The sequence below is a fragment of the Porites lutea genome, chromosome 5, assembly GCF_958299795.1.
Source record: "Porites lutea chromosome 5, jaPorLute2.1, whole genome shotgun sequence".
In the NCBI taxonomy this organism is placed as follows: Eukaryota; Metazoa; Cnidaria; class Anthozoa; order Scleractinia; family Poritidae; genus Porites; species Porites lutea.
The window spans coordinates 18,522,241-18,543,605 of NC_133205.1; the positions used below are offsets into that span (position 1 = coordinate 18,522,241).

Below are 21,365 nucleotides of genomic sequence, written 5' to 3' on the forward strand. Positions count from 1 at the left end.
GAGTGAGACAATTTGAGCGTCAGTCAAAAACGAGGGTTGTAAAAAAGCCGGCTTCTTGGGCTCTGTGAGAAAAGGCCAACAGATTCGATGGGAAATAATTGACACGCCGACGCCACAAAAATAGATTATCCTCTCTACGCGCACCTGAATTTACTATAAATACGTCAAACAGCAAGAAAATAGATTGGAAGTTGGTGCCACTACAAAAATGCTCGTGGAAGTTGTGAAACGTCGTACGCTTGACAAAATTCTTCAGAGAAGACAACCTCTTTGACTACGACTCCTCAACCAAGCAGAATGCCCCGTTCTATATATTCTGCCTTAGGATAACAATATTCTCCGTAATATTCTGTTTCACCATAACCGTAAGTGGAACAATTTGACCACCAGATTTCCAGCAAGGCCGCAGCAGTCTTATTGGGCAAATTACTACATTATTTGAGGTCTGGCAAAAAAGGTTCTAAATTTATAAGGTTCTTCATTTCTATTTATTTGGAAGGAGCCATAGTAACTGTTGTTGACTACCACAAAAATAAAGAAACTTGAGAGTTTGATCCTTAATTATACAGCAGTGGCCTTTGGGCTTCAGTTTGGTCTACAAAGAAGTGGAGGGAAAGGCCCCGTCCCTGGATCCGCAACTGTAGTTTTAGTTTAAGTTTAAGAATACTTTGTCATGCAAAAACAAGTAAATAAATTACAGAAAATACAAAAAGTGCATGACTGGAGACTAATTGGGGGAAACTAGATTCTCATACAAAGAATATTCTCCAATATTAAACATACTAAAAATTAAGAAGTAAAATTTAAATGCGGCCCAAAACTAATTTAATTAAATTGCATACTAAAATTGACACAAAAAATTAAGAAGTAAAATTTAAATACGGCCGAAAGCTAATCTAATAGATCGTTTTCACTGTCACGCAACAAAAAATTAAATTGGAAACCGTCCAGTGGAAGAAGCCAAGAAAATGAAATGTTGTAAAAGACTAATATACAAACAATTCGTCCAAGTCTCAGGTCTTTGTGGCCCATAGTTTCTGAGTTATTTGCCGAAACGTTTCACGCACCTTTGTAGAGCTTTGTATGGAGACGCCATATTGGTGCACCGTTTTGGTGCACCAATATGGCCGCCGGAAATCAACAAAAACATCTGGAGTTCACTTTTTCTATAAAAGCTCTTTCTTTTCACTCGAACACTAGCATATACGTACACATAAACATATCTCCTAATACTTGCAGTTGTTATACTGCTGAAAATCAAGAGGAGAGTGTTGGTGTCACGCACTGTGAAAACTCGGAAGTTCAAATTGCTGTATTTGCGAAACGAAACATGCTACGGAAACGGAAACCTGTACAAAGATTTACTTTTTGTTTATCTTCAACTTTATGTAAGTAAGAATTCGTAAAACCTCGCTATTTGGACTTTACAATTTGATGACGTCACAGTGAAAACCATCTATTAAATTGCATACTTGTCACTCACGAGTTACACCTGATTTAAAATTGACACAAATGATGTAATAGATAGGACTTAAAACTGCTTAATGAAGATGCATGCATAATGCTCGATGGAATACTATTCCAGTCTGTTATGTAGCGATTAAAAATGAAAATTTAAAGCAATTTGTACGTGTCTTCTTGGGTCTTATCTTAAAATTATGGTTCATACGCGTTTTTGCTAATACATTAAAATCAAAAAACATATGAGGATCTATGTCATAGTGTCCGAAAATAATCTTGTACATCTGATGAATTTGGTTTAGGATATACAGTGTCTTATGGGAATTTTGGTCGTGTCGAAAGTTTTTGGAGGTTTTTTCGTCTCATCCGAAACTCTTAGCTACCATGATGGGTCGACTGGTCGAAAAATAGATCTCATGGAGTAGCCGTACTTTATACCGAAATTCTTAGGAGACTTTCTTTAATAATGACGGTAATATCTCGGTTAAAAAAAAACGTGAAAATCGTTGATAAGTTTATAAAAAACTCCGAATACCTTATACGAACATGACTGGCAGTTATCCAGGAATTTTAAGCCTTTCTCGAGCTCAAGAAATTTCTTGGCAATATTTGCTCCTTCGAACAGTTATTTTACTGGAAAAAAGTCGTTGGGTCCCCCTGAAAGTAGCCTGCGAGGAAGGTCATTGTGAGAAGTCGCGCGCGAGTGGGACACGAAAGGAGATGTCAGAGCGAAGAACTGAGCCAGCGTTGTCGCGCGACAGTCGCACCGGAATGGAGTCGAGCTTGCTCGCAGTCAAGAAAGAATGTGATTTAATTAAAGGAAGTCACAGTTTTGGGCTCCTTGCTGTAATGGTTTGATTTTTGATTTGTTTTTTTTTTTTTGTTTAATAAGCAAAGCAGGAAAAATTATGTTAGGAAAAAGAAAGGCGCAAGGAGAGGTTACATGCAATAACATCACAGGTTTATGAGCCCGCCAGACTAACATTCATCATCACCGCTGGGCGCGAGGCTTTTAGTATTATTTTACGTATTGTATGGGAACGAAAATGTACCAACACATATTCCCCTCAAACGCTTTAGTTGCCCTCATAGACATCCCCATACACCTCGTACGGCTGGGCATTAGGTGTCGATAGATGTCATTTAGCGCCTTCCATTCTGGGACGGGACTAGACTTGACGGGATGGGGCTGGCTCTATTGTTTTTCTTTATATCAACTTTGCTTGCAATGATTTCGCCCGCGATTATCCCGTGTCCATTAGCTTCCCACAGTGGGAGACGTTCCTCCATCATTTACCTTCGCGCCGTCCTTTTCGCCTATTTTATTGAGAAACCGTCGTAATCAGTGGCAATTTAGGCAGCACAATTTGGAAGCTTATAGGCCGAAAAATTCTTGTCTTAATTTGGTTGTAATTAAGAAGAATTTCGTCCAAAAACTGCTGCATTCCAATAAAATGTTTACGAAATACGTTTAACTCAAATTCGACATCTTACGTGTGGTACGGTACAAGTTAAAGGGCGCCTTTTACTTTATTTGCGACAACTATGATTAAGTTGGACATTGGCCAATTTTGGGAGTTTTTAGACGACCTCAAACTTAAAAGCGGGCTTAAATGCAACTAATGTAGCACCAAAACAGTGTTTCGATGTAGGACAAGATAATAAAACAAACAAACAAACAAGAGTTTATGTTAACTCTTGACTGGTTGCACTTATTGATGTCTTACTCATTAAAAAACTGACTAAACAAAATATTTGAGCAGAAATTTACACAAGGGTGAGGATACGCTTGCAAAGTAAAACTTCATGAAAGTTTTGTTAGCGAGATTGTCTTAGACCTCTAGGGGTCGGGGGTTTCGACCTCTATTACGCAAATTACTTTGCACAATATACAGGTAGTTTAGTTTTCAAACAAAAGTCTTGGAATACAAATTATAAACAAACTAATCTCGCACCTGTCGTTTATAATTACTGGCACAACGTTCTTAAAGTGAGCACCACTTAAATCAGTGAATTCCAACGGAACTCCTCTTGCTGATGAAAGGAAAATGAATTATAAACACAGCTTATTCGAAACTGAATTCTGCTGGTAGCATAATCTCGATACAATTTTTTTTGTCAGCCATTTATAGCCTCCCAGGGAGAAAGAGAAAGAAAAACTGAATGGAAAACAAAAGCGAACGTTTCAAATCCAGCGAGACTGAGACCGCAGAGAGCAGACGAGAAGCGTTTTTTTGATTCAAAGAAGAGGTTGATAATTCTGATAAAAGTGCCAGCAATGGCCGCGGAAAAAAAGATTATAGACACCAAAGAATCTTCGTGTCAAACAGAACTTGACGAAATCTTGCGGCGACAAATGGGGGAATTTGAAGAAAAATTGGAACAAGTGCGAGAGACAATGGAGAAATAATGTGCTGAAGAGAAAGGGGACTTTGAAATGAGAGTGAGGAATGAGTATAATGAGATCATTAAAGCTAAAGACGAGCTTAATAGAGTTCTTACAGAGGAAAAAGACTTCTTTCAGAACGAACTTTGTCAACTGAGGAGATCATTCGACCTTTTCACTAGACACGTTCATCGTGATGCATTCCATCACCTGAGCTTGCGAAAAGAGAACGAAATCCCTGACACCATTACAAAGTCAACGGCGAATGGAACTGCAAGCAGTTGCTGTGAAAACGTCTTTAATATAGCGGATAACAGGGAACTGTTGACTCTGCTGCGGAAACAAGAAGAAATCATGTTAGGATCGTTTGAGAGAGAAAAAGCTGCGATGTCAGAAAGGTTTCAGCAGGAGAAAGTCTCTTTACGCAAAGTCGTAGAAGACGAATGTGAATCGAAGTACTCTTTTGAGCGAGCTTATCTGCTGCAGAGCATTGAAGTCCTCAAAGAAGGTCTTGAAAGTTTGAGAATTCAAAAACATGAACTTGCCAAAATTTTCGAAGGGAAAAAAAATGCCATGGAGCTCAGCTTTAAACGAAAGGAAGATGAACTGCGGCAGCAATTGAAACTAGAACTTCAGCGGAAAATGATTCTTGCTCAAAAACAATGGGCCCGCACTAAAATTTAACAAGACCAAACGTTAGTTCGTTAATGAATTCATATTTCATGTTCGGGAATTTAATTGGCTGAGAGCAATGCAGTGTGTAGTTAACAGAGCAAAACACGAGGAAGTATAATGCAAAGGAAGGAAATAAAATGAAAATATCTCGAGGAACGTAGAACTAAAGGTTGGCTAATAAACAGTAAAAGAAAGACTTAAGAACCACTTTAAGATCGCGCGTGACACTGGGATGTGTTTTTGCGATGAATTGTGATCCATTAAATTTTTTTCGTGTATATTATTTCACCGCATGTAAGGGAATCCGGGACAGTCTTGGATTCTGGATTCCACGACTTGGACTCCGGATTCCACGTACTAGATTCCAGTCTTTGTCAGAAGAGCTTGGTCCAGGATCCCGGATTCGACAAGCAAAAATTTCCCGGATTCACGATTCCTTAACAAAAAATTCCCTGGATTCTGGAATCAGGATTCCCTCAAATTGGGCGAATTATTAAGGGGTAATCATACGACTTTTCTCGCTTAATTTGTTATCACACTCAATTATTATTGCCTTGACAGCCTTTTATATATTCTCTTTGATTTAAATGTAATAATTTGAAATATAATGTCATTACCTACAAAACTGTAGGAAGTTTATTTGCTAAATGACCGACTATCGTGTTTATACAACATTGATTTATCTTAAATGTAATATTCTACAAAGCACTAGCCACATGTAGTCACTGATTGCCTTTTAATGGAAACTTCTACTGATACCTCTAGTGCTGCATGACCTGTAAGTTGGTTACCCTCCCCCTACCATACAAAAGTCTGTACAATTTTGTGTGGACTTTGTGGAGCAATAATGTCGCTTTCTTTGGAGAAAATGGAAACGTTCTGATTCTTCTGATTCCGATTCCGTCGCGCTTATTATTTTTTTGATATTCACTAAGTCGTAAGGGCTCTTATGACTGCGTTTACGACCCCGACTCCGACTCGCCGTAGTTGCCGTAGCTGAACAACTCCATGCGTCACCGTTGTTTTTTAGGTGCAAACGAATAAAGAAAACTTTAAAAGGTTTGTTTTTGTATTGATCTTATGTGTTCAATGTGCCTATATATCGGGCCTCTAGGGTCACTGCAGGGAAACATGAGTAAGGGTGTGTCTCTGAAGTAGCCAATTGATTGATTGATATAATACTTGTGAAACGTTTTTTTTCTCCTTTCAAGGCATAAAAACATCTTTAGAGACTTTGTTGTTGTTAAATATCGCTATATTCTTTGAAAATGGTATGCCTGCCTATAACTTTTCTTTGGAAGATAATTAATCAGTCTGATTTATGCCCGGGTTATAACGCTTCACCCAAAAGTTTCATGCACTGTTGCAGTGCTTGCTTATGATTGGCTAGAGTGAAATAACCAATCAGAAAAAGCTTTAGAACCAAAACCAGAAAGCACAGGGAACACACTCGCAGGGATCAATAAATTGTCCGCAGGAAAGACGTTTTTCAAACGGAACAAAAGTCTGAATGGTTTGCTTGTCGTATAGTACATGAACTTTAAAATATTTTATGCGACATTCGTGATTTTTAACTAATTTTTTTCGTTTAAATAGATGGTAAGTTTCAACTGAAGGACAAATTTTGGAAAAAAAAATTGGTGGAAATTCATATGAACTGTTTTAAAATGTCTTAAAAGACTAGTCGTCATTATTTTTTCTAAATGACCTAGCCTGCGAGAGCAGACGCCTTTGTCGGCTCTTGTGTGTCTCACCCGCCGAGAAAATATCGTCTGCGATCCCAAGCTGGGAAACGACTTCCGTGACGTCAGCATTTTTCCGCCAATCAGCTCTTATTTTTGTGAAGCTAACACGCGTGGTGATCTCGGGTGCAATGGCAGACAGTGATAATGAGCAAATTTTCAAATTAGCAGGAATGATGTATTATGTAGATCCCAAAGCTGTAGGAGTCATGGGTTTTCTTGGAAATAAGGAACGAATTCAAATACCCATTAACAGTAAGCATTCATCCCTTGAAGCTCTTAAGGGTACTTAATAAGCATCATTGAAGCTCATTGAAAACTGTGGTTTGAAAGCTGAGTCCGAAAAGCGTTGTTTAGGATCCTCGATTAAAATGAAACTCTGTCGGTTAGAAAGGTCCACCGCAGAAGGGAGCAAAGGTTACTTACTTCGGAAATTTCCGTGAAACGTAAACACATAATTTCAATCACTGTGATGCGTTATTTCAACTTTTTGATGTCCGTGATAACTTGCGTAGGACCACCCCCTCCCCCGCCCCACCCGCAACGCCCCTCCCTTTACCCATCTCACGGCATTAACGCAAAGATCCGCTCGAAAAAAAAGAAAAACTCCCCAAGTGTTCCCGTAGAGACTTGACACAAGCGAATTTTTAAGCCTTCCAAGCTTGAATCCACTTGTTGATTGTGTCCTGTGCGCCGTAGTGGCTTAGCTTGAATTGGGTAGGAGGCGTTGGTGTGGGACAGTATCAAAAGCTTTAGCAAAGACAAACACGATAATATCGCTTTGCTTGCCATGATCAAGGTTTTTAGCAAGATCTTTGAGAGTGATGCGCAGTTGGGTTTCCATGAATGAGATTTGCGGAAGCCAAACTGGATATCAGACACGATCTTGAACTCTTCAAGGTGGGACATAATGTGACTAAATGTCAGATATGTTCCATGATCTTACAGGAAAGAGAAGTGAGGAAAATGGGTCTGTAGTTCGAGGCAAGTGACCCCGGGGGGGAGGGTACCTCCTTATAAGAGGCTAATGGGGATTTCCCGCTGGATAGAGTCGCATTTTCACGACTGGTTTGACTATAATGGGGTCACATTTTCAATACAGGTACTAGAATGGGGTCGCACACTTTCTGAGTTTTAGGGTAAGTCAGTTCTTCATATTTACGGTTAGCATATTAAACGTACCAGAATGTTTGTACTGTAGGTGAAAAGTGAAGTGTTCTTCATTCTGAATATAAGGTAGATACACGAATAGAAGGTGACTAAGTTGGGATCGCGAAAATCACATATTTGCCCTAAAGTGATTAAGATGGGGTCTATAATTGGCCACAGATTAGATTATGATGAAGTAGGGGCTCTGAGAGGCCAGCGGCACACACCCAGCAAAAATTAACCCAAGTATCCCCCCCCCCGGGCAAGTTACCTATAACCTTCTATAACCTTGTTTTGAAGATGGCATGTACGTTCGCTTTTTTCCAGTCCTGCCGGACTATCTGCAGTCAAAGTGACAAAAACTGTTACAGGAATGGGGCCCATGATTTCTTGAGTGATTTTCAGTACCCAGCATGGGATTTGATCTGGGCCAGCGGCCTTTTTGACGCCGAGATTAACAGCTTAGCAATTCCAAAGGTCTCAAAATGCAATTGAAAAATGTTGGGGAAGGCTTCCAGAAGTAGTTAATCGATAAAAATCGATATGGGAAATCAATCGATATCATCGATATTAATCAATTTAATCCGCCGATTAATATCGACCAAAAAAAATCATTTATCGATAATAATCGATTAACAAAATCGATAACAATCAATAGTAATCGATAGTGATCGATAAAAAATCATCATCGATTTCTATGGGAAAATCATCTATATTAATAAAAGTCACAACCTTTTTTCTTTATCGATTTCTATCGATCGATATTCATCGATGATCTATATCGATTACTATCGATTAATACTGATTATCGGTTAATCGATTAACTACGTCTGGGGGCTTGTGGAAAAATGGAAGGTTCTGGAGATCCTTTTGAGTAAAATCTGACTTAAATTGCTCTAATAAGAGCCTTCTTTCTACCATCATGCACGGCCTCCCCTTTTCCGTGACCCGTCTGGCGACTTTAATAGTAGGACAGTTCTTAACCTGGTGCAAAGACAATAAAATGGTCTGCAACCCTAGTAAATGTAAAGAGCTGGTTGTTAGAAAGAAAAATCACAATGTACTCTACTCTCCAATTAACAATATTCCTCAATGTAATAGCTTCGTTTTACTAGGAGTAACTCTACAGAGTGACGGGAAATTCAATGAGCATGTACGAACCAAGCTTGTCAAAGCAAACAAGTGTTTATACGTCCTACGAACACTAAGAAAGGATAACTACTCTCAGGCAGAGATAGATCACCTTTTTATATCTATTGTTTTACCTAATTTTAGCTATGCGCTTTCAGTCTATGGGGCATCGGAATCCGATCTTACGGTTATACAAAATTTTTTAGACCGATGCCATAAACGCCGTTTTATTTCATTTCCAGTTTTTATCAAGAATCTTTTAAATAAACAAGACCAAAACATTTTAAAGGAATTAATATCAACGGATTGCCACCCACTAAAAGATATCATTCCTGTCCAGAAGACTTATGTACATAATCTTAGGAAAAAAGGCTGCGTACGCCCGAAAATTAATACAGAGCGTTTTATGAACACCTTTGTAAATAGGTTGATTTTTAAGCTCCATTTATTGTAATGATACACTTTTTTAATATATACATATAACGTAGATATTTTTATCATAGTTTTTATCTTCTCTTATTGTAACATAAGATATGTAGTTTTATCTTTTGATGAAATAAAGACTCATTATTATTTATTATTATTATCATTATCATTATTATTATTATTATTATTATTATTATTATTATTATTATTATTATTATTATTATTATTCCGTTTTTCTTCAAGGGAGAGATACCCACTTTGTCCTTTTTCATTGACTTGATAAAGGACCAGAAACGCTTACCCAGGGTGGGAAGGTCAGGGTTTGTTGTGGAATCCAATAAATTGGAGACGTAAGCGTTGTAGGTTTTAAAAGCTTGCTCTTTGTTGCTTTTCTGTTTTTTTTTTTCGTGGGTCTGGAGTTGCTTTGCTTTGCGATATAAACGCTGCTTTTTTCGAATAGCTCTCTTTAGGGGTGATGTAAGCCACGGGACATGCCATCGCGGCATCGCCCAGAGATCTTTTTGTACTGTGTAGTGACAGGAGCACATACCGTTCTACTGCTTTGAGGATGGTGGACTTGGTTTCATTACTCAGTTGAAGCACTCGTCGCTGTTAGAAGTAATATTTACTATAGTCTCGCTCATAACTCGCGAAAGTTCATGGACAAGTAATAAGCATGAAAATGTCCACTTTGCTGACCGCCCGCGCCCTAAAGCGCGTTTTACGAGTACTCGAGAAACGCGAAACGAGTGCTGCAAAAGCCCGCGCGCGAGATGCATGCGCCAATCGAGAGACTGGGCTCTACAAGAAACCAACATGGCGACCGATTATTGAGGTTAGTTCACGTTTGAAGTCAATTGGATCTAAAGTAACATAATTAGACTTCTGGAACTCGGATTTGAGCTTCAGCAGTTCTTTTACTTACTCGTCAACACTTGGCTTTATTCATGATCCAAAAATTCTCGTACCTGGCATGGCAGAAGTCGTGAAAAATCTGGCACGGGTCTTGTGAGGTAGGCTTATGTTTGATTACATTGTAGTTTAAGATATTTACTGTTAAGCTTAAATTTAAGACTTTTTCGCAGAAAGCGATGGTCTCATAAGCAAGTAATATTGGTGATGGTAATTAAAGGATTAAGCTTATAGCTTAAATCATCAAGTTAATTTAGGAGATCTGGTACAAATTAAGGTGAAACATGAAATTTGGCAAGTACAGAATACACGTCACAGGTCACAGGTCACAAGTGCCGGTCATTGCTCTTGTTATAAATAACTGATATAAGCTAAAACTCTATTGGGAAGGGGCAGAGGTTTTTTTTTTGGGGGGGGGGGGGATCTCAATTTGTTTGGAAAGGGGCAAGGGGGAAAGGGGAGGGTTGTATTTTTTTTCTCCATTTATTAAAAAAGGAAGCATTGTTTTGTGGATTTTTTTATAAAAGAAAACCATCTTAATTACTCAGGGCATCCAACGAGAGTATAGTTCAGTCACTTAAACATAGCATTGTTAAATGTATGTTAGTTTTTAAATGGTAGATGTAGGCATATCTTTATCCCTAAAAATTTTTATCTGTTCGGATTTCCTAGCTGAAAGTTTAGTGATCTAAAAATTATAGGGATCAAATCTTACCTTTTTGAAAATTTTGGCCAGAAAAAAGCTCCCAAAAATTCTAAAGTGAGCTTTCTAGGGTAAAAATCCGTTAAAAAAATAATGGGCATGTATACCATTTTTTACGGTCAGTATAAAACACGGACTGCGGACTGCGGACCACGGACTGTGGACTAGGTATAAAATACGGACTAGGTATAAAATGCGGACTCCAGACTGAGTATAAAACACGGACTGGGTATAAAACGCGGACTACGGACTATGTAAATAAAAATAGCTTTAGAAAGGTAAAACTGAGAGAAAAGGAAAGCGGACTAGCAAAAACAGTAGTCCCAGCTTTAACATTCCCTCGGCTGTTCACGTAGTCTATTCTTCCCACGGAGAAGAAAGGTTATGCCGGTACTCAAGGCAACTGAAATTTAACTCTGAATTTTATAAAAAGAAGGAGTTAGAAGAGATTTCAATTTGCAGTTTTAAACCAATAAGAAGCACCGAATTAAAAAAATAGCATTGGTGTTAGTCAGGTCAGTAAAATTCTTGTCGAATGCCACAATTCCGTACGAGGACTGAATGAAGAACTCAGACGAGAAGATCAATGTAGGGCATTCCGCGATGCACAAAAGCGGTATTTAGGGGAGAGGGCAAGGGGGGGAAGGATTACTCACATACGTGAATAATAACCTAAATGAGTCGTCCAACATTATATTCCAAGCGATGATTATGATGACATGATTTACACCCTGCTCCTGATCCCCGGAGGGGGGTACTACTGGGAATTCTTGGTGGGGGGTGGTGCCCGGTTCTCCGAATCCTGACCTTATTGCAGACCAAAAAATATTATTTTCCACACCCATTTTCAGACCAGATCTCTAAAATCCATACCCATTGTCGGTCCTGGCCTAATTTAGCCTGTTCCAGGCTCTCAGATAGTTGGGGAGACTCCTCAGTTTTTTCCTGTTTTATTTTCGTGTTCGCGCTTTCTCAATTCAGCGGACCCAGCTATCTCGGAGCCTGGAACAGGTTAGGTATAATTACGCAGACATTATGTCATCATTACCAAGTTAGAGCGGAAACAAAAAAATTCTCCAAATGCATTTCGAATTCGCACATTTCTATTTTGTTCTTATTCATTTGGAATTGAAACAATAAATACGTCCATTCATGTACGCTCCCGTAGTTCCCTCGAAAAACCATACCCGATTCCAGACCAAAATAGGCAAAGTGTTTTCAGACCAAAAAGGCCCAAAAGCCCTACCCTTTACTTATATAAGGGAGTACCCCCCTGATCCTGACCCCTTTCATGATTGTTAGAGACCGAGACAAGGTCTAAAAATGGGTGAAGAAAATAGCATTTTGATCCGGCTGATGATTCAGAGAACCGGCGGCACACCTCCACCAAGAAATGAGGAGTGTTTACAACTTTAACTCACGTGTCTTGCTATTTAGCGATCGTTTGATCTTATTTTTCCTTACCTAGAACCAATTAGCACCGTTTTTACCAAAGTAGTCCGTGGTCCGTATTTTATACCCAAGTTTTATACCCAGTCTGTATTTTCCAGTCCGCGTTTTATACCTAGTCCGCATTTTATACCCAGTCCGCAGTCCGTAGTCCGCAGTCCGCAGTCCGTGTTTTATACTGACCGCCATTTTTTAGATGTTTGAAAATCCCAGGAGAGGTAGGCAAGCAAGAAATTTTACAACAAATGTTCCGAAAATTCTAGATCTCAAATTGTCTTCCGAACAGATATTTTTGGCAAATTGACATTGGGTGCCCCTGATTACCAGCACTCTATGCTTGAAAAATGTTTTGCCATTTTTGAACGGATTTGGTATCCGTTTGAATGGCTCGGGGTATCAGTTCAAAAAAAATTGTCATCCATTTGAGCGGCTTGGGCTATCTGTTCAGAAAAAATTGTCGTCAGCTTGAACAGCTTGGGCTATCTGTTCCGAACAAAAATGTCATTTGTTTGAACGGCTTGGGGCTGTCTGTTTGGAAAAAATTGTCATCTCCTTGAACGGCTTGGGATATCCGTTTCAAAACATTGTTATCCGTTCGGATGGCTAGGGCTATCCATTCAAAAAAGAATTTGTCGACTGTTGGAGGAACTGAACCTATCTGTTCAAAGATAAATTTTAGCTGAGTTTCCATCCCAAAACCATTTCATCTCTAGCCACTCGTGTCGAATGATCTGTTATTCTCCAGGTCTCTTATGTTACGAAGTTTGTTTACAAACCTATCATGAATGGTTATGGATCTCTGCTCCTTTGTAGCCATCTTCACTTTCATATTATCAATCAATTATCAACAGTATTGACATAATAATGTTTTATTCGATACTGGGTGTTACTAAACAGAGTAACGCAGTAACGAATAATGAGTCACGGAGTAACGAGAAAACAACTAACAGGATAAAAATTTAAGAGGTTAAAAAAATAAATAAATCCTATTGAAAGAAAAACATAAAAATGGTTGTAATAGCCTGATAACGACCGTTACCAATCTCGAAAGCTTTGTGTATTCCAAAAATTGCTTAGAACAACGACGTCACCCCCACCGCTCTCTCCAGCAAAGTAGTATTTTCGCACCAAAAAAGTCACCTGGCTACGGCTGTTATTTGCAGTTGAATATGTCTATCCAGCAGATAGAGTAACACAATGTTCCGTTTATCGTTCACCTTAAAAGGTTATTTCTTACAGTCCAGGATTAGGAAGACTGTTTTAAAAGTGCCGAGTTTCTGAATAATTTTCACAAATCATTGAATAAATTATGTACAACTGAAATGAGTAGTACCCAGGTAGTAGCATTAGTACCAACATCGACATCTGCCTCAATAAGATTGATTTCGGTATGGTTTTAATATAGTTTGATACTGCGGTATTCGTTGTGCTTATTGAGATCATGAAGAAAAGTAACAGACAGTTTTTGTGACACATTCTTTTTTAGACAAGGCATGGGATTACCCTAAGTTTTCAAGGTTTCAATGTGAACGATTGTTATAACTAATGGATTAATTTAAGTTTGTAAGACTATTAAGGAAAGTATTCTTATGCCAAATGCAGGTCCATCTTTGTAGTACTTAGCAGGATGGTAAAGACCATCTGCAAGTGCCACTTCAGCTCCTAGGTCCTAATATAAGAGATTGATCTCAAAGTACGTCTAGAAGAAGACATGATCATTCCTTTCCCGAAGGGATCATAAGTGGGAGAACACAGAAGTGGAAGCAAGGGCTCTTCTACGACTTCAAAATACTGTTAGTTGTTGTTATCTTAGCTCAGGCATTTCTTATAACACACCAATATTTATTTTTAAAGTTTGCCAAAGCATGACCAGAAGCGGAAAAATCCCTGACAGAATTCAGCGCTGACAGGGGGCGTAGCTGCCTTTAAGCCATCCATTAAGCCCAGGCTTAACAAATTAAAATTTCCCTCACAATGAGTTCGTGTAATTGCATGTTATCAGGGCGTGAAATTGCAACCAATATAAACACCAATGTCTGTATGACGATCATGCAAAATGGCACATATTTCACTAGGAAACTCTGTTGTTGGCAAATGCCAAGTAGATATGTAGGGGTCCTCTTTGCTTACTTTGATTACCTGCTAGAATTATTTGGGTTCAAAACTTGTCGATTTGGAGGATCTCAGCTCTAAAATAACATCTAGTAAACCGGCTGTTTTCTCCTTGTTTGTTCTGTTTCTTCTTGTTTTGTTTTGTTTATATTTTTTTCAGGGGACTCAGGACTTATTCGACTTATGGAATTGGCTACCACTTTGAAATATTAAGTAGCCAAGTAGATCCTACAATAAAGAGTTAAATTTCATGCCCTGGCAGTAACAATGTTTCGGTTATTCTGCATTGATTGATGTTAAATGCAACTTCGAGCGAACCAATCCATTTGAATGTTTCTTTTCTTTACAAAAGATTATTATTATGATATTACAACCATTTTTATGTTTTTTCTTTCATTAGGATTGATTGATTTATTTTCTTAACCTCTTGAATTTTTATCCCATTACTCATTTTCTCGTTACTCCATTACTCTTAACTTGTTACTGCGTTACTCTATTTAGTAACACCCTTCAATACTTAAGTTTTTTTTCAACAAGTTTCTGGAAAATAATATTTTTTATCTTTTAGGCCATCCTCTTTTTTTTCTCCCTTTAGTGTCGTCTGACCAACCCAAATTTTTGCCATTTTCCAAAAAAAAAGTAACAATGTAGTTAAACCATTTTTCACTTGAAATAATTCTTTCAATCTGAAAAATGAGCATATTAGTAACAGCATAGCAAAGAACAGGAACGAAAACAGGAACGTTTTTTACAGTATATTATGTATTTTGTGAATCCAAATATATGTGAATGTTAACTTTTAACGTTGTCCTGGAGTACCAGGGCCTTCTATTCTGAGACTTCTTGTGATTTTTTTTTAGTTTCTTTTTTTTTAATCCAACCGACCAACCCAATATCAGGAAACGCATGCAACGCTAAATGAAAAAAAAGGGGGATGGCCTTACGCAAAAAATTTTTCATTGGTTGCATTTCTTCTTCACTTGACTGTTTCTCTATCACAAAGAAGTTACGAGAGTCTTTTCCAGCACGTCAAACATTGCATGACAACTTTCTTATCAATGAAATCAGCAACTAGCAATTTTACCGCAAACTCAAATACACATACATGTATGCAAATTTGGTCGAGCAAAATTGATACTCGCGCTGTCCTGATCTCTTTGTTTATACTTCTTCAAGTCTTGCTTTCTTCTTGATGCAGTGAGTGAAAAGTACAGTTATATTTCCCTCGCGACCTTGCTTTAAATTTTCGTGTGGCCAAGAACTTTTTCAACAATTTCTTCGTGACTTGAGCGCAAAAGGAATTTGCTTATCTGTTGTAGAATTCAACAGAAAATTAGTGAAATTCACAAAATTTGTTTGTGACTTGAACGCATAAGGAGTTGGCATAAGGAATTTGCCTATCTCTTATACAATTCAACAGAATATACATGAAACTCACAAAATTTGGCATCCTAGCAGACAAAACTACTTCTTTGTTCACTTCAATAAGAGATAGCAATATTTCCAGGGGTGTGCAAAAATTTTGGAAATTCCGGAGGGGAGGGGGGGTAAATTTTGGGGGCCGATTTTGGAAAAATCCAGAGGGCAGGGGGCCATACGGTAAATCCCTTCCGTGGGGGTGGTATGGATATTGTCTGGAACCACACATTTCAGGCCATTCATTAGTCTTGATTTCAGTGGCTACTGCTAAACACAGAAATAACAGCAATTTTCCAGTTAAAGAAAGATTAACCTTTTCATTGAAATTTTAGAGCTGCTGTTGACTTACACTGTAAAAGCAATTAGCTTTACAATGAAAACGCTTGACTTTTTTAGTAATCATAAAAGTCCTGTAAAATCCGTTCAAAAACGGCAAACTGTTTCGCTTGAGACGTCACGCCAAGGGACTGACAAAATAATTATGTTTGCTATGTTCATTAACCCTTATGTTTAGTAGCTCTTTAACTTTCGTAGCTTTTTATAATCTTCGCAAATAAATTGTCATGGTAAGTTTTTGTGTTTTTTCTTTGTTACTCTCTTACGCATCACGAGAACCCTCGGGAAATATTTCCCTATGGTGCACCCCTCCTCTCCACTGGAATATTAGGCAAATTGACCCCCCTCCCCCCTTATGTGGGGGTGGTATGGATATTTTCTGGAACCAAACAATAGAGCTCTATAGACTAATGTAACAGCCATAGAAAACAAGGGCATAGCCAGCTTTTCGACTACTTGTAGGCCTGGCTGACTTTCCTTTCCACATAATTAGTGATCAAACCAAAAATTTGTAGGCCCGAATCTACAGGCCTATGGGCTGGCTATGCCCCTAAAAAATATTTCATAATTAGTATTTCTATGCAAACAAGTTGACATTGGAATGTCTTAAAGTGTTTGATAGCTCAAAATTAATAGCATACACAACTTGAAAAAAATGTCACCAGTTTAAAATTTGCTGACGAATGTTATTAAACTGTACAAAACACATTACAACTTTCATTGTGAAGGCATGTTCTAATCTTCATCATTGTCACCAAAATTCTTACTACCCTCTTCTTTTCCACCATAATCATCATCGTGATCATCATCATCGACAGCATTAACAACTTCATCGCTCCCATCATCATCATCATCATCATCATCATCATCATCTTCAACATCAACAACACTTTGCTTCTCAAAATAATGAATAGCACAATCTACATGTTCAAGAGCATCCCCACTGAAGATTAAGTCAGTTCCCTCAGTTGCCAAAGTGATTTGACACAGAGTTTGGGCCTTAAAAAGTAGAGTGCTTGTACCTTTATATCCTCTTCTTTAGATATTTTTGTTTCACAAAACTCTGTGAACCTTTTGTTACCTTTGTTTTTAGTTTTTTATTTTAAACATTGACCTCTCCACCATTTCGACAGTATTGCCTATATGTTACTTTCCTCTGCAAGACTGGGTGGAGGGGGGGTTGTCAGAAAATTCTCTGTGTTGTATGGGGGATCTTAAAAAAATTGTGCCCTTTTAAAAAATATCCTCTGTGTCCCCGCCCCCTGCAGTATACATAATGAATGCTGCCTTATGTTGTCGACCTTTGTATTAGTTGTACTCTGGAAGATACATAACAACATAAAAATTTTTCAAATTGGTAATACATGTACAAGTACCCTTTGCCTGTCACTCAGAATCCATCTTTTGGTAGAAGCACTTTTTATTAAAATTTACAGGTGCCTTTAATTTTAAATGTTCATGTGAAATGAATTCTCTTTCTTGTCCATCAGAAAGCAATAACAAGCATGGTAGACTGAGAGAGGGTTACATGGGCGAACAGTGTTGGACACTAGATGGGAACACATCAACCAGCGGAATCACATAAGATACACCTAGATGTAGTACAAGGCAACTGGATAATGGAGAGGACAGACTTGGGGTGAAACAAGACAGCTGGCTGGGCAATGGAGAAGGCAAACTAGAGCTGGCTGGATGACATCACCTAGTACAAGAACCTTGTTTAGAAGAGAATGGAGAGGATGGATTTAAGAGGGCAAGTGATATGAGACATCATGTGTACCAGGTTAAGAGTTGGGCTGTGCATTGTGCAGAGTCTTGCAGCATCTGGTTAGTATTGCATGATATTTTAATTGACTAGAAATGGTGTAATTGTTATTTTAAAACATCTTAGTTTAGTATTATCTCACTCTCTAAATAATAGCAATAATAATAACATAGAAAACCTGATGATAAAAAGTAAGTCAAAAGTTTTGGCCCTGCCCGGGAGGTCTGAATGTGGGGTACAGCTGGCCTGGGGTTTTCCTCCTAGGAGCAAGTGGACGTATGGGGAGGTTTTTCACCCAGCTGTTGTTCCACAACCCCCATTCACACAACTTTTTCATAGACATAAGAATAGAACTTAAAATATTATATATCACATAAAAATTAATACACAACAATCATTTAATACCCGCAGTTGTTGTATGACTGAAAGAACTTCCTTATAATAGCTGTGTTTTTTTTTTTGTGTGTGTGTTTTTCACTGTGCTTGCTAGGTGGGAACATATCCCTTGGTCATTAATTTGTTTTTATTTTTTGAATGATAATTGTTGCGAAATAATTACTGATAGTACCAGTATATAGGAATCAACACCTCGCTACCAAAATTTCATGGAAGGACAGGCATCTTCTGCCCTTCCCAGGTTAAGAGCAAAGTTTATTTAGACAAGTAATCTGGGAAAAATTGGTTTCAGATTTGAGTAGGCAAATTGATGGTTAAGTGGGGTTGTTCTTAAATTAATAAGCAGAGGAAGCAGTTCAAACTGAAAACTCATAAAATTTGATTAAAACCTGATTTGTTTATACCATCTAGGAGTGAAAAAATATTGATCAGAGAATTTCAATCTCAAACTTAAGCACTGAAACACAAATAATCATTAATGTCATAGTTCACGTACATTTCAGCCTGCAGATACTGTACCCTGGGAAAATTCAGGAAATCATATTTAACTTTGAAATTTTTTGCCTCCAAAATTTCAACAGTTGGCAATATTGCTTCCTTTGCATTTTAACTATTTTTGTTATTATTACCATTTGTCATTAGACCATTTGCACAATTGTTTCATATAACTGCAAACTACCAGGTTTCTTAAGTAATTCAAGGATTATGAAGACCATTATTCTTTTAATTTCTTTGGGATCTTTGCATTTAAATAGTCAACTTATAGGGAATTAATAGAAATTCTGGTAGTACTGTAGTCAAGTGAAGAATGTAATTATAATTCTATAATATTTACACAACAAACAGCAAGCTCATTAGCACGATTAAGACCTTTAACCAGGCTTCAACTAGCATAAAATGACCTTTCTCTAGCATAAATCATTCTTAGCCAGAGACTAAGGTAAGTATTTCTGTATTGGCATTTTTAAAAAAGTCAATTTGAATACTTTTTGGATAACCTTTATATATAGGACCACAGAGAAAAAATTAAGTTTTTGGTTCATTCTCTCAAATCTAATTTTTTGGCATACTACAAGGCATAAGTTCTTGCTGCCTTGTAAAAGTTTACCATCGAAAATGAAACATTTAGAGACAAAACAAAACCAAAAAAATAGAAAAATTAATATGCTTAGCATGTAAGGGTTAACCTTCAGCAATAAAAAGCTCTGCATCTCAATTCAGGGACATTATTCAGGTTAGATTTAATTTGTTTAATATTTCATCGATATAATTATTTAATAGTGTGTAAGGTCATCACTGGTCTGTTTTTTTATTGCCAACTTTCATTCTAGTTCAACTCTAGAAACAAAAATTAGCACTGATTTCACAACTTATAAAGTTGCATCTTTGCAACGGTTTTTCCACCGGAGATCACAAAGAACTTTTGGAATAGCTTTCAAAAAACCTAGTAGTGTATTCAAGACAGCAGACTATTGGTTACAATCACATTCTCTTTAATTATGTTCGGATTATTTATAATATGCACGTCCACATTTCTTGGTGTTACACAAGTTCCTTCGTAAATAACAGTTGTCAGTTTGTTTGTTTTTGTTGTTGTCTTTTTTTTTACTCTAGGTTTTGCCTGTTAGCAAACCAGCAATTATTGGTTATAAAAAAAAACTAGTGAAAAGGTAGGATAATTACTAACTCTTTCTCTTTTTGGGAATTTTATCGTAACGCCAAGTAATACAGGGTTATCATGTTTTTAAAGTGCTTATGGGCTTGCATTATCTACTTAAAATTTTAGCTTCTTATTTAATTTCAGATCTAAGGTGGCACACTCACAAGATTAGGAGCCCATCACTTGGGAAAGGTCATGTTTAATCTAGCCAACCTCGCCCCTGCTGGGCTGTGGAAGCTCTGCCTCTGAGAAGGTGTGAATTCTGATGTCCTCTGAGATATTCCAATTGAGAAATCCTGGGAAACTTAATCTGATCCTGTAATTCATGCTGGGGGCAGTTGGGCACTTGGAAGATTTGGCCGTTTGTTCCCAAGTGGGGAGGACAGTGTAAAGGAAGGTGAGAGTTTGCTTCTTATGTTCTTGGGGCTTCATTCATTTTGTCATAATACTACCCACACCTTTTTCGAAAAAAAAAAAAAACTGTAAGGTGCTTGCCTGCAAACAATATGTCTGGGAATGTTCCACTGCGGTAGGATGAAAAACGGGGGTGCTAACATTGTGCCGGCTCACGGAGTAGGTGTGTCGATGGAGGATCCGAGGACAGAGGTCTGGACACTGAATCACACTGGGGTGGCATGGGTAGATTTTTACAAATGACATCAAATTGAGCTGATAGTCATAAAAAATCTCTCTAATGGGGGGCAACTGGTAATGGAGTTCTCTTCTAAACCTAAAAATTTCACGTCTATCTCAAGCTTGCTTAGGCCTAATAATAAATAACCGTTCAAACCATCGCATAGGATAAAAATCATATACAAATCAATTATTTATCATCTTAATTATCATTTCATTCTCATATTTCCTGCCTGAATTATCTAAAAATGATCAGAACTAGGGTTTTATTACATCAACATCTGTTGTTTTTTTGTCTGTTGTTTTCGTGTCAACTGGAAACAACAGTCAAACAAACTTGGCTGTTGATGTTAAAGGCCAACTTCTCTTTGACATTATTTAAACCTTCGGAAAGCAAAATAACTAAACCGTTTTAATTTAGGATTTAAGTATTATCTTAATTGTCATTTCATTCTCATATTTCCTTCCTGAATTGTCTAAAAAATGATCAAACCTAAGGTTATATTACATCAACATATGCTGTTTTTTGTCTGTTGTTTTTGTGTCAAATGGAAACTACAGTCAAAAAAACTTGGCTGTTGATTTTAAAGACTAACCTCTCTTTGATATTACTTAAGCCTTCGAAAACCTAGATAACTAAACCGTATTAATTTAGGATCAAATTATTCCGATTAAATTAACTTGGTTAATCAGACTGCTGTGGAACTCTTCTCTATTTCCTTTCCTTTAAAGGGACATATAATAGATTTCCTTGGCTTGTGTGAGACATCAAGTTAATTTGACCTTCATGCTTTAGCTTCGGTTCTAAGCATAACTCAGGGGCGGATCCAGGATTTTTTTTAGGAGGGGGTGCACTCGTCTCTTGCTCTACTTCAACACCAATAAACCACGTAGTTTTTTTTTTTGCAGAATACCAGTTGTATTAGAAAACCGCAGGTTATCTCAGGGGGAAGAGAGGGTGCGCACCCCCAGCACCCTCCCCCTAGATCCGCCCCTGTAACTATTTCATG

At 37.7% G+C, this 21,365-nt stretch overlaps 1 pseudogene; it reads left to right on the top strand.

Annotated features, from left to right (window-relative positions):
* Window positions 1-3,739: 3,739 nt before the first annotated feature.
* Window positions 3,740-4,531, top strand: LOC140938025 (uncharacterized; annotated as a pseudogene).
* The last annotated feature ends 16,834 nt before the right edge of the window (window positions 4,532-21,365 follow it).